Raw genomic sequence first — 8,833 nt, 5'->3', positions numbered from 1 at the left:
TAAGCTATTCATGTGTGGTGGTGGTGGTGGTGGGACCTCTGTCTAAATGTGCACATTACTCTAATGTAATTGTTTTGGGGGTGAGTCACTTTTGGAAAATATTTTATTATAGTTTTATATTCTATACTTCCAGCCTGTTTCATGAGGAGTTGATATGTTGGCCTTTGTAATTTCTACATTTGTTATTTGTACTTTTTCATTCATTTAAACCTCGTTCATGTAAAATAGAAATACTTTTTATTTCACTGCAGTGTTTACCTTATTTTGGTCAGCTCTGGAATATCCATAATCTATATGTCTGTATCTGATCTGTTTTAAATTTTACTAGCGGTCATGGTTTCATTTGCCATTACTGGTCCATTGCATGCTGAATTTAGTTCTTGTTCAGAAAATACTTCGGTAAAAAGTAACAATGTATAAATGTAGGCGAAGCTTGCTTCCAACAATTCTGTTATGTTGTAACAAATAGATGGTATAGTATAATATATGTAACTATATTATAATACAGATTTTTGATTCATTACTTTATCCCAAAGTTCATCACTATGTCTTAGCAAAAATCTCTTGGCCTTAGTATTAGCTGAATCTGAGGGTTGAAGTAGGGAATACAAAAGCGAAGGAGCTTTAAAATCTCCCCTCTGGCTAGGTTTCCAGAAGTTTCTTGGGGGAGCAGTGCCTTTCATCATTCTCTCCAGCAACCCTTGGACTTCAAAAGAAATTCCTGTTATGCAAACGGTAGCCAAATAGCTTTTAATCACCATGGGAGAAAAGACTTACCTGAACTAATGGAATCTCAGGCAAAAAACTAAGAGATATGACAGCTATCCTAGCTGCCTTACTTGAAGCAAATGTGTTTACGAGAAGCACTCTGGGTGGGATGTACATTAGGAGCTAATTACCTTACAGTGTATTGAGACTAAGTAAGAATCTCTATGAAGCAGAAGACACATATCTTGTTAGATTGCTTGTTTCCCTTATTATTATTATTAATATTATTTTTTTAATGTTTATTATTTATTTCAGAGAGAGAGAGAGAGAGAGAGACAGAAGGACAGACAGGACATGAGCAGAGGAGGGGCAGTGAGAGAGGGAGACACAGAATCCGAAGCAGGCTCCAGGCTCTGAGCTAGCTGTCAGCACAGAGCCCGACGCTCAAACTCACTAACTGTGAGATCATGACCCAAGCAAAGTCAGGCGCTTAACTAACTGAGCTACCCAGGTGCCCCAATTATTATTTTTTTAAATGTTTAATTTTGAGAGAGAGACAGAGTGTGAGTAGGGGAGGAGGAGAGAGAGAGGGAGACACAGAATCCAAAACAGGCTCCAGGTTCTGAGCTGTCAGCACAACCCCATGTGAGGCTTGAATTCATGAACTGAAATCATGACCTGGGCCAAAGTCGGATGCTTAACTGACTGAACCACCCAGGAGTTCCTCCCTTATTTTTGTTTTTTTATCATTTTATTTTGAAATACTTTAAGAGTTACAGAAAAATTGCAATGATAATAATACAGAGTTCCTGTATTCACCAGTTTCTGCTAATGTTAACAGCTTACATAACCATGGTATATTTGTCCAAACCAAGACATTAACATTGGTAACATACTATTAACTACAGACTTTGCTTTTTATTCTGTTATTGATTTTTAATATTTTAAATTAAATTCTTTTTGAGAAATATAACAGAGTTTAGGTTAAAGGTGAATGTCCCTATTCTCTTCCCTCCTTATCAAAATTTCCCCCCACTCCAACTCCCCAGTAATAATCAGTGTTATTGCTTCATTCTTTTCCACAAGCACCATCTAGTAGAAATGCAATGAAAGCTATATAGGTAATTTAAAATTTTCTACTAGCCACATGCACAAAATAAGAAGAAACAGGTGAAATTCATTTTAATAGATTTTTAACTCAGTCGTTTAGAGTATTGTCATTTTAATGTAGAATAAATCTAAACATCATTAATGAGTTCATTCTTTTTTCCATTTTATGCTTCAAAATCCAGTGAGTGTTTTATATTTAGAGCACATCTCAATACTGACTAGTCACATTTTAAGTGCTTCGTAGCCACATGTGGCTAGTGGCTGCCATTTCAGTCCAGTTCTGGACCATTCCCTATCCTCTCTCTCACACACACAAAGACATATGTTGTAATTTAGTTTTTCCACTATTCATAGAAGGCCATCTGACCATGTCAGAATATAATGGAAACAATGTTCATTTAAATAACTGAGTAGTGTTAAGTAAAACAAGTGTGCATAATCTGTTAACTTCTCCATGCATACATAATTAGGGCTTTTTTTTTCCATTTCAAATATGGCTGCAAGGAACATCTTTCATACAAAAACTTCATGTATATCTGTGCAGTTTCAAGGCATAGAGTTCTAGATATGGAATTGTAGTATCAAAAGATATGATTGTTTCAAGTATTATGACTATAGAACAGTATACTTTTAAATAGATATTCCAGTCATTGATGTGTATTATCTTTCTCAAGGCAGTCATTTTAGAAAACTATTTACTCCAACAACGTTCCTTTATCTCAAAGTAATTTTTGGTTTTTGAAATTTGACTTAAGAACCAGTTTAAGCTGAAAATACGTACGCCACATAGGCCTTGTTCCTTTGTAATCACAGTTATTATTTACTTACTCATTTATTTCCTTCCTTCCTTCCTTCACTCCCTATCCCCATTCTCCCTTCCTCTCTTCCTTCCTTCATTCCATCCACGCACCCACTCATCCATCCAAGGAATAGAATACCCTTCTATTGGTAACCCCCATTCCACTTTTGCTCTCCTAAGAATCCATTCTCCTTACACAGCAGCCAAAGTAGTTTCTTTTTCTTTTTTAAAGTCATCAACCAGGTTCAATTGCTTTGTTATTTAAAACCTTTTAACAATTTCCCCCAGGACTGGATTTTGTCTGACTTCCCCAGTGCCTTCTTAGTCACTCTATTTCAGCCACAATGCTCTTTTTTCTGATTCCAGAACAAACCAAATTCTTTCTGGTTCTAGTACCTTTTCAGTGGAATTGTTCCATCTGTTGGGGACTTCTCAGACCATTTGCAGCTGCCTTTCTCATTTTTTGTTGGTTAAGTGTCATGAGCTTCCCTGACCACCCACTCTAAAGTACCAACCTGACTGGCTTTAGTCTAGTGTATTTCCTGCATAGTTTATTTGGTTGGATATTCTCTTATTTGTTTACATTTTATTTTCATGTGATTTGCCTTCCCTTATACCCAACTATAAAATACTCTACCTTTCATCTCATGGCCCGGATGCCTAGTACAATACTTGACTCATAGTGGATGCTAAATAAGCATTTGTGGACTGACTGATTGAACATATGCCTGTTATATGCAAACTCAAGCCATGGTACAGGTGCCACCGAAACACAGATATGTAAGTACTTCCTTCAATAAAGTCAGAGTCCATCAGGAAAACCTCATCGCGAAGCAACTGACTACAATAAAAGATAGTAAGCAGATAGCAGAACTGCATACTAGATTCTGAATAGTACAGCAAAGCACTTTTTGGTGATGACTTCATTTATTTTCTCTTTGCTGGGAATACTATTCCTTGCGTTACTACTTCCTTAATTGAACTCTATAAAATTCCAAGTGACTCTCATAGAATAAAGACAGCCTGGCACACAGCAGGTACTCAATAAATATTAATTGGGTGAATGCATGAAGTGATACAGGTGTCATAGAGTCTAAAAGCAGACCCCCAAGTAAACATAAAGTGACCTGATGTATTTTCTATTTTGTAGGAAAAAACATGTTCTTTACAGTATAAGCACTTGCATATTAATTAAAGCATTATTTCATACTCTGCCATATTTCTAGGTGCTTGGTGATGTCTGAGTGTGGCTTGAGGAAACTTCGGCTACTTTTTTTTTTCTATCTGGGATAAAGAAAAAGATGGTTGTAATTAGGTTGTGAAAAATATGTTACATGAATGTATAAGACTTACACTTTTGTAAGAACATGTGGTTTGAGGACTTGATTGATTTTCTTATTTTTTTCTTTAGTTAAAATATTCTATACACATTAGATAAGCAGTAGATGGTACATACTTGTTTTAAGATACTGAAATGGTACATACATAGTCTTAAAGTGAAAGTCCCTCTTGCCTCTGCTTGCCCCCCTACCAGAGAGGACATTCTGAAGGTGTTGGATGGGTATTCCCAACCCCTTTGCCATGACGGTGGCGTGTAGATGTGCATGCATATAAGTACATTGTTGTCATTTTATCAGGGGGTTTTACAAAATGGGTTTCTAAAAAATAGATTCTTGTGTGAATATTTTTCCATTTAGCATTTCTTGGAAACAGTTCCCAATAAAATGTTGACACTTTCTCAGAGTATATCATTAATAAGCAGAGGTTTTTATCAAAACTGTTTAAAGCCTCAATGTCCACCACCAACGTAATGCTTGCCAAGGGTTTTGACCGAAGTCAGGGTATTTTGTCTTATTGCTACAAGAACATGCAGTTTAACTAGGTGGCAAGTCCTGCAATAGTCTTAATTTGGGAGAATAGAGTCCTTTAGAAAACTACCCTAACCCTATCTGATAAAAGCTCAATGCTGTCAAGAGTCTTTGACTCCCCTTCTTTCCTAAAATGGATGTGGATGAAATGTCTCACAATTATGTGATAATATAGGAATACACAGGTTAAAACTGAAAAGTTTTAATCCCAAAACATGTGATGTTGTCATTGTTTTTACGTAGGCAACATTGTTTTAGTTTCAGGGGGATAAAAAAGGACCTGTAATCTCATAATTTCTTGGGGAAACATTCTACTTCATACAAATAGTGCCCTCTAGCTGTGTGAGCAGGAGCTTGGCTCACATCCAACTTTCTGACATCCTTGTTATACACAACTTCAAAATTCTGGGTCTCAATTGACATGTAATTATAAATTCTACTAGAGCATAGTATAGCTCTACCTCTTTCTTATTAATGGTGACAGCTTGTTTTCCTAAATTTCCAAGGGCAGAGATTGCAGATTTGCTTTATGTGGTTAGAATGTTCCACGTTGAGCCTGGGGTACTCAGGAAAGACTTGGTGAGATAACATTTGTTGAGTGATAAGAAGAATAGAGTAGGCAAAGCTGGCTTTCACTTCTGTATGTACCCTGAGTGACCTCTATAGGTCCCGCACTCTTCCTCTTTTTGTTGTTTGCTTTATTTATTTATTTATTTATTTATTTATAAAATGAGAGTTTGGGCCCCTGTTTAAGGTCCCTACATGTATAAGCAGTATCAAAGTCTACATGACACTTCAGGCTTGGAGCCTGACCTAAAATCAAGATCTGTACTGAATCTTTTATATTTATTTTTTAATTTTTATGTATTTATGAGAGAGAGAGAGAGAGAGAGCGAGCAGGGGAAGAGCAGAGACAGAGGGAGACACAGAATCTGAAGCAGGCTCCAAGCTCTGAGCTGTCAGCATGAGACCGATGTGGGGCCCAAACTCATGAACCGTGAAATCATGACCGGAGATGAAGTCAGACGCTTAATCTTCTGAGGCACCTAGGTGCCCCTGTGCTGAATCTTTTAAAAACATCCCAGCAGAGAACAAATACTGTTTCAGCTCACTAACATCTCCTTATAATCTATTTCAGTTAGTAAATAGATCAAATCCAGCAAAAAAAGATCGGCAGACTGGAGAAGTTTGACTTTCAAAGATACTTGCCACTATTCTTATGTAAGGGTGTGGCAAAGAGATAAAGTATGGAACGCTGGGAGAAAGTTGTCTTTGCCCATAAAAACCTTTGAGGGAGGATCAGTAACAGAACACCAGAGGAGCTGGAAAACTACCTTCTAACTTGCCTGAATGTAAGTCCTCTGGAAACCAGAAGTATTATCTGGGATATTAGGACAGTGAAGATTGAGCCAATAGGAATTAAGGGAAACTTACATAACCTTGGATAGATCTTTGGAGTTTGGGGGAGGTAGATGCTCAGTTAAATAGAATCATGAACTTAAACATCTGAGTTGTTTACGCTTTTCCTGCGCAACAACAGTGAGAAAAATAGTGTACTTTTGGAGGAAGCCATATTTATTTAGGGTTATTTGAAGGCTGTGTGACCCTAGAGTCAACACATACCTTTGCTGAGCCTCTCCTCATCTGTGAAATGGGTATTATATAATATTATGGAAATGGGAATATGTGTGACTAGAGCATAGTTGTGTTAGCAGTTTGGCTTCTTGACTTTTGTGGTTTGTAAAATACAAATGCTTGTAAATTGTAAAAGGTAACTAGTTGTACAAGTATAATGTTCATGAAGGAGGAGCCTAGACCTGGGTTCTGACTTTTGCACGTTTCATGGTGGTCTCTTCTGAGTTAGAAACTACTGAGCTTACGGGGCACCTGGCTGGCTCAGTTGGTAGAATATGCAAGTCTTAATCTCAGGGTTGCAAGTTTGATCCCATATTGGGTGTGATATTACTTAAAAATTAAAAAAAAAAACTGTTGGCATTACAAAGATTAGCAGGTAAAAATGGTTTCCTTTGGTTGAAGTTTTGTGAGGCTTCAGGTGGAAGGGTGTGGTCACTTTGAGAAGCTGAGCAGCTTTCAGAGTTTGGACTTTGGCTTTGGGAAGCCATTGAATGCTTTTAAGGTGGAGGAGATACTTGATTAGATTATGTTTGAAATGTTTATTTTTTTATTTTATTTTGAAAGAGAACACGCACAAAACAGGGGAGGGGCAGAGAGAGGGAGAGAGGGAGAGAGAGAGAGAGAGAGAGAGGATCCCAAGCTGACTCTACCTTGTCAGCATAGGGACGGACATTGTGCTCTATCCCATGAACCATGAGATCAGGACCTGAGTCGAAATCAAGAATTGGATGCTCAACCAATTGAGCCACCCAAGTGCCTCTTATTAGATTATTTAGAGAAAGATATTGGAGATTAAAAAAAAAAAAAGTCTAGGTTATTTAGAGAGAGATATGGGAGGAGACTTAAAAAAAAATAAGCCATACTCCACTGTGGAGTCTCCTATTCCGCCCCCATAGCCTGTGTCTGCAAGTAGCTGGAGAACACCACCAGCCTCTTAGATTGGTCTTGCTTTCGTGACCCCTACCTCCAGCGGCACTTTTAGTACTACCTGATGGTCCTATATCAGTCCCATTTGCTCTTGCTGATGTGCTCCCCTGGTTACGTCTACAACAAAACCCCCTATTTGGGCACTGGATTTCATCCCTCCATTACTCCTCAAAGTTTTCCTCTTCTAAATCAATTTTTATTTCCCCTCTGGATCATCTCCAGATCATACAAACATGCTGCTATTTTGATCATCTTAAAATTTTTTCTCTTGACCCTACTCCCCAACTCCCTATTCCATTTGCTTTTCCCTATAAAACTCCTTGAAAGAGTGCCATGTCTCCAATTTCTCTCTTGATTTTCCCTTTCTTTGTAAACATTTCTTTCTGAAGTGTAATGTACATAGCGAAAGTAAATAATCACTCAACTACTCTTCACCATAACTGCTTTTGTCAAGGTCATTAGTTATTCCCAGGTTGCACAGTCCTTTAGACAAATCTCATCCCTTGCCTTTGCAACATTTGATTCATGATGATTGCCTCTTCGATAGACGAGTTTGTTTCATGTGACTTCCAGGATCCCATTTACTTTTTTCTTTTCCTCTTACCTCCCTAGTCTGCTTCTGTTTGTGTGCTGGCACCTCTTCTACTTCAGCCTTCTGTAGGATGCCCCCGAGCCTAGTCCTTAGCCACAAGCATTCCTTTTGTTGGAACATCTCCAGGTTCATGATTTGAAAATACCATTTCTATACCAGTGACTCCCAAATATTTATCTTAAAAAAAAATTTTTTTTTAATTTATTCATTTTTGAGAGAGAGAGACAGAGCATGATCAGGGGAGGGACAGAGAGAGAGAGGGAGACACAGAATCTGAAGCAGGCTCCAGGCTCTGAGCTGTCAGCACAGAGCCCAATGTGGGGCTTGAGCCCACCAACCCACCATGAGATCATGACCTGAGCCAAAGCTGGACGCTTAACCGACTGAGCCACCCAGGTGCCCCCTCCCCCCCAATATTTCTCTTTATTCTAGATCTCTCTCCTGAGCCTCAACAGCCTCCACCTGAAACCCAACACTTTGAAAATCCAGACTATTTACTCCCAAACCTATGTCACCTGCAACTTTCCCTGTCTCAGTTGGTGGCACTTCCAGTTCTTCCAGTTGTTTCAGGCCAAAATCCCCTGGAGTCATATTTAAGCTCCTATACCTCATATCCTGTAGGAAATCCTGGTTGCTCCACTGTGTAAACATCCAGACCCTGAACTGCCCACTGTCATCCCTTCCTCTCTTCTGACATACTCCACTCCTGACAGGTGTTTATGCTTCTCAGCCCAGCAGCTACAGAGTCCTTCTCAAGGTAAGCCTGCTCTTGTCACTTCTATACATTGGCAGTGGCGCTCCTTCTTGGGTAGAGTAAGCAGTCTGGTCCCTGAGCATTGTCACCCTCAACTTGGGATGTATCTTTCAAGGGGTCACAAAGTTGGCACTAAAGAGTTATGATTCATGGAGGTTGTGTAGTTCAAATTAAAACAAACAAACAAACAAAACACTATGCTGTTTGGGAGCCTTTAGGACACATTAGAGTCTGTCATAGGAAATGAACTTGCTAGGAAATTGATCCTACAAAATTATATAGTTAATTAACATCTCAGAGCCTTGGTTTTGTGTCCCTGTTCTGACTCTTGTTCATTATTTATTCCACTTAAAACACTCTTTGCCTCTTCCCTTATTTTCCAACAATGAACCTCACATGTCATTTTTTAAAGGTATTTTTCTGCCACTCCCCCCCCCCCC

Source organism: Crocuta crocuta, unplaced genomic scaffold (genome assembly GCF_008692635.1).
Source record: "Crocuta crocuta isolate KB4526 unplaced genomic scaffold, BGI_CrCroc_1.0 scaffold343, whole genome shotgun sequence".
In the NCBI taxonomy this organism is placed as follows: domain Eukaryota; kingdom Metazoa; phylum Chordata; class Mammalia; order Carnivora; family Hyaenidae; genus Crocuta; species Crocuta crocuta.
Note: the sequence above shows the minus strand (reverse complement) of the source record.